This window comes from Bombyx mandarina, chromosome 23 (assembly GCF_030267445.1).
Source record: "Bombyx mandarina strain Sakado chromosome 23, ASM3026744v2".
NCBI lineage: Eukaryota > Metazoa > Arthropoda > Insecta > Lepidoptera > Bombycidae > Bombyx > Bombyx mandarina.
The window spans coordinates 9,702,484-9,708,791 of NC_143229.1; the positions used below are offsets into that span (position 1 = coordinate 9,702,484).

Consider the following 6,308-nt stretch of genomic DNA (forward strand, 5'->3'; position numbering starts at 1 on the left):
ATAAATCTTAACAATAGAACCGTTTGGTTGGAAATCTTTGATTATATTCAATAATCATATTTTTACTTTCATAAAAGAAGACTTTCTTCAAATGCGTACTATTTGAGAGCGAGCAACTATTTGTGACTAATTGCCGATAACAATGTCTCTTGTCACTGTTAGCATTATCTCCCGATGAATTCAATATTTAAAAAAAATATAATGCTCAAAAAATTTCTATGAACACCATTCAGTTCTCTGTTCCTAGAACGTCGTGCATACATCACCGTGCGTGGACCATTATTCTAATTGGTCACAAATTATGCCTGATCGGGTTAGCCAGGGGAGTGCAACTCCCATACAAAGGAAAATAACATACAACTAGCGTCATCTTTAGGAACCGGCGAGGTCATTTTTGAAACGTTTTGGCCTTAATGAACTAATAAACTCACTAGATGGCAGATACGAGTTCTGACTCAATAAAAAAGGTTAGCATACTTTGAAGCAGTGCTTCCATTTTTAGGGAATTCTCCCTTTTTTAGGGAAAAATAGCTGATATTTTGGATGATAAAGACAATTTAAAAAATATAAAAAGCAAAGCCTATACTAGTAACTGTTGTGAATTTTAAAATAAACGGTTTTTAAAGTAAAACAATGAACATTTTATTTTATGGAGAGAGAATGACATTAAGTCGAGTTGACAAGTAAAAGAATAAAACAGAGTTGTGTATAAAAACTATTAAGAAGGTTTGATTCAACAGTAACCCTCTAGTAAAGTAAATCATAGATTAAGCCACTGCTTTTTTCTTAGGGATTCCCCAGAATCCCAATAAGTATAATCCGCCAAACTTTTATTTACCTATTTTCGTTGATGTCACCAGAACTTACTTGTATTGTAATATACAGGTACTTCATGTACCATGAAAGATTATCATGGTAATTTCATTTACGAAAACCTTGTAATTGTCATTTCACTTTTGCTAGCAGTTCCTTCTTCAAAGACTGAGGTGGAAAGATTATTCAGTGTTCTCAAATGTAAAAACTGACAAAAGAAACAGGCTTTCTAATGAAACCCTGAACGGCTTGCTTCATAGAAAGTTCCCAACTTTGCCAGCAAACAATTGCTCAATTTTAGAACCGAACAGTGTTAGGTTGCGTGCAGCAAAAGAATATAAAAGAAATGCGTCGACTTCCTTGAAAATTCTAATCCTATAGATCTATGATCTTCTGGGGGCGTTTATATTATATATACCTACATTAAATAATATGCTGTGGTTTATTTTCTGTATTTTATTTATGCTTTCTATATAAAGGATTTATGAAAGTTGTCTAGGAAATTTTAGGGATAAATTCAAAAGAAACTAGGGTAAAATGTGTTAAAAAAAACTTAAGTGGAAACACTGCTTTGAAGTTTTCAAAATTCCAGGGCCGTAAAACAATCTCAAAAAAAAAAAAAAAGTTTTCAAAATGTCGTAACGATTTAATTTTTTAAATCGTTTTTTTTTTGTCTTGGTGTGAGTTATTTTACGTTGTAGTATTAATTTAGAGCATCTTTTAGCTTTATGAGAATATTAGACGATTAGACATTGAGAAACTCTGTTTTGAATTCTCTTTAGACATAACTTGGTTCCAATACTTTTTTCTTCGTTAGCGTTTCGTAAGCCTGTGTAACTATTTTCGTTTCTTACAGAAAGTTTATTATTAAAAATCAGCATGCCTCGAAGATCGAAAATGAAATGCTATTTCGGATGCCTTGATAACGGTGAGTTTACACTATTTTCCCGGTATATTATTTGCTAACAGAATTATTATTCATAATATAATTAAATGAATTAGCACCAACTAATGGTCCTTCCTATTTCTGCTGCCTAGCTATCATATATGTTAAGTTTGATTAAAACAGTCGGTGTTAAGTCTCGTACTATCACACACACAACTCAGATAATAAAATTGTCTCGAGTGGGTGGAAGTATTTATGTTTTGCAACTCAGCGTATTATATGCTTATTGTCAAGTGGGCCCGAACTAGTTTTTTGGAATGATCAATCAGTCATGCTTTCCTGTTTAAATAAAATACAGCACAATTGATCTCACATCCAAAGTTAGATGATGGCATTCACATTTTGTTTCCTGGTGTTTGATAACCAAGTTACACCAAGTGGCCTGTGACCACGTTCATCCTTCTACCCAATATAAAATAATGTTTTTATTTTTGTAGACAAAGGTTTGATAATGACAAAATTTTATGGAAAAATTATAAGGAGCACTAAAATGTCTGAAACATGAAAAGATTGATGCACTATATTTGAACCAGAACGTGTTATGTAATATATTAATTTGTAAGTATGATTACATTAACACTAAATTTTTCATGGTCGTATTTTTTCAATATTTGTTACATACTTAAGATACTTTGTTTCTCCGTTTCAGAAGAGAAACTGATTCAGCAAGGAATGTGAACTCACAAGGGATCTTAATTTTTTTAAAATATGTTTATAATTTATAAATTAATAGATGAAATAGTTCATAAGAACTAAATTGATGCCAATTTTGTTTTAAAATAGGTTGTTTAGTTCTTATAGTTATACTATTACGTTTGAATAGTTGTAATTAGTAAGTTAGTAATATATGAAAATACTGATATAAATTTTTGTAAATGAGCTTTTGTAAATTCTACGAGAAGATGATTTTAATTAATGATCAAAAGTCAACGATCTTCAAAAGCATTATTTGCAATTATTTAGATTAACTGTGGAATATATTTGCTAACTTGTGTTTTCTGTATGAGCAGATATAAATGAAAATGCCCAAACATGATTATGTTTCTTACATTTTCATTATGTGAAATCAATATGCTTGTGACTGAGTATATTAATAATTTATTAAAACTTAAGTGATAGACAGCAACCCCTATGACACTGCTGAAGTTTATAAGCACTGGTGACCACTTATCATGAGCCGGGTTGTGTGCTCGTCTGCTGTTGAGTGCAATAAAAATTTTCGAGACCCTTTCTATTATTTAGATGTAATATTAATGTACATTTAATTTGGATTAAAAGATAAATTTACATTTTATGTTTGCATGTGTATGTTTATAATTCATTTGCATGTAACGAACATCAGTTTCTTTTGTAACAAAATGCAAACTAATGGTTTGTAATGAATGTAATTAACTTTAAGATGATTTTCTTTCAATCTGCTGTTTGTTTCATCTAGTATTACCAAAGCTAAAGCATCAGAAACGTCAGAATAGAAATAATTTAGTTAAAGAATAAAAGTATAACTATTGTAATCATGTCTAAGATTACTATAAGTGTCATTAAGTACAAACTATCAAATTTTAAGAGTACTTTAAATCATCATTACATTTTTTAAACATTTTTTTGTTTTTTTTTTGTTTTTCAAATCATGTAACAAAACGTTTGTGCAGAACAAAATGTCACATGTTATGAACATGATTGTGGGTTGATCGTTTCTTAAATTTCTAAATGTTTATAAGAATGCTAAGAATAATTTAGTATTCACTTTAGTGTGTGTATTATCTCTACAATGCTAGTTTAAATGACAATTATTGTATGACGAAGCATAGGTAGTATTTATAGATGTAATATTTTCATACAAGGTCATGATCTGTCACGATCAACTTTAAGCAAGAACTGCTATCATTAAGAAACAAATTTATTAAATTTAATTCAAATTGTCTACTATGTTTATAATGGAAAGCTGACATGTTTATATTTCGCACAAATGACTTAATTGACATTGAATGATTTGATTATCTAGACTTAATTAACTTTTAGATAACTTTCGATTTAATGTTAATAAGTACGCTAGTAGGATTAATCTAGAGGAGTTATTGTTATTCGAAGTTTTATACAATTGTACGTTCATACAATCTTTTAACCGAAAATTGTTTGTAATATAGGGAAATTAAATAGCTTACAGAGAATTACAGCTTTTTATTTTAAAAAACTGTTTTCTCTCTGTATGAAAAGATCTTATCGATTAGAATGCTGAACACAATCAAACATTCCTTAATATCTCATAAGTACTACCGGGAATTCCAGCGATTCTAAACGATAAGATTTTTTCATAAAGAGAGTTATTAAAAATATTAAAATTACTAAAAAAGCCACCTGGTGGGGGGTAGGGAGACTAATAATCGACCGTAGCGACGCCTGCTGGACCGGGCTTTAACTAAAGCAAAAATAAAAACGAGAGTTGCGCATCTATCTCTAATATATTAAGTGTATAATCTATGGGGTTAGCATTTAGCTCAGTATAGATGGGGTGACCAGTCCGGCGCTAATTCGGTTTGTCTAGTGCAGTTCACTGCGGGATTTAATTGTTCTATTGTTTGATTAGTGATTATTTATCAACTTATTATAATATGTAAAATTTTCTTTCTATGTCATTTCGGAATTTCATTAACTAGGAATTCAATAATACAATTTTGTAATTTAGGAGCATCTTCAGTTCTTCGTGAAAAGTGTGACGTTGTCTTCAGAAAATATATGATCAGAACGTTTTAAAATATCAACATTAGGAGTTATACAAAACTGAGTACATAATTATGTAAATTGATCAATAAAAAATAGCTTTTATAATTAAATCAATCGTCTGCGACCACGAACACTTTAAAGTATTTGACGCATACAACATTACATGATATAAGGACAATAATAAAGGAGAGATTAGGCCGTAAAAGTAATGCTACTTATGTCTACAACCCTCAAAAACCGAAAATAATCCTAACTAGCTTTTGGTTTTTTTAGGTTCTTCGCGATTAGACCTATAAAAAAGACTTCTACGGCTTAATCTTTTGAGTAGGTAATATTTTGCGTAAAAAAGTGTTATAGTATTTCTCTGAGAATTAGATTGATTAATTAATAATAATTTAGCCATCCATAATATGGCCATGGCTATTCATAATGGAGGCTTATAATTATAAGCCAGCAAGGGTTCATTTATGAATGAACTCTATCAGTAATATCGATCGTCCTCGACGTAATAAAAATTTTGCAATATCAGCAAAATTACGAAAAGTTGCTATAGCATAACTGGCGTAAATCACACAAATACGTACTATTCGAGACTAAACGGAGAAATATACAGAGAAAGAGAGAGAATGTTATGATTCAAATTTAATAGATTAAAAAAGAAAAGCATCCTCACATTAGCATAACACGAAAACCCCATAAACATATGACATTTGTTTTAAACACCCTTCTGGGTAAGCAACGAATCGTCTGAGTTCCCCTTTCGGATCCCTTGTATATATTATAATAAGCGTATATTTTAAATGTATATCTATGTTTACAAAATATTATTATTTTTGGTATATCGTTCATTGCTTGCTGCAACCTTGTAAAGTTTTAGCACAAAACGAGTAATATAAGTATTCCGATAAAAAGTCTATTTGGCTTGGAGGATAAGACGACCAGTGTACTCGTATGGAGTGATGCGACTATGCCGGTGTTCAAATCCTGCAGGTAGGTAGGCAAATTTTTTTTAAATTAAATTCTAACCGCACGAATGGCCTTGAAAGAAAATTTCAATAGTCTCGAATTCTGGCTTCACCGGGTGTGTAGAAGAAACTCACTCGTTCAGCTTGAGACACTTTGCTAACAACGTCCCTAGATTAGATAGATTGCTCTACCACTGGATCAGAATCGCGATCCACTGAGTAGATCAGGCGAGAAATTCAACGGGTTGTGTCTATGGGTTAAGTTGCCCTTCGAACTCTTCCACCCGACCATTTCGACGAGAACGGTGACCGGTGCTCAGAATTCGTAAAAGTACCGAGAGTGGATCGGGAGGCTGAAAAAGAACGTATTTTAGGCAATGTCTGTGTTTTGCCTGGTCGTCTGGGACGGGTATGCAATTTGAGGCGGTCATGATAAGAGGGTTATCGTGTCACGTCGCTATTTCGAAGAAGCCTTCTAACGCTATCTTGAAAGACTTCAGAGAGTATTGGTTTTAAACTTAGGTCGTCGTGAAGACCTGCATTCTTGACGTACCACGCTCCCACAGCTATTTTGCAGAAGCGGGGCTATACGACTTCGACGGTGTTTATCTGTGTGCGGGCCGAATGAACGAACACTACATTTGCATGACTCATGATCGGGTTAAATTATAATTTGCATAATTACAATACGCCTTACTGTAAGCCCATTCAGCTGAATTCGGTAGGCAGCGGCTTGGCTCTGCCTCTGGCATTGCTGCAGTCCATGGGCGACGGTAACCACTCACCATCAGGTGGCCCGTATGCCCGTCTGCCTACAAAGGCAAAAAAAAAAAAAACCGCCGCGAAACAGTCATGCTTTTTCC

General features: G+C 32.6%; 1 long non-coding RNA gene across 1 annotated transcript; it reads left to right on the forward strand.

Annotated features, from left to right (window-relative positions):
* Positions 1 to 505: 505 nt before the first annotated feature.
* On the forward strand, positions 506 to 3,927 carry LOC149500176 (uncharacterized). Its single transcript, XR_016325151.1, has 3 exons — positions 506 to 1,741; positions 2,197 to 2,317; positions 2,409 to 3,927. It is a non-coding gene; the product is annotated as an uncharacterized LOC149500176 (long non-coding RNA).
* Positions 3,928 to 6,308: the final 2,381 nt, after the last annotated feature.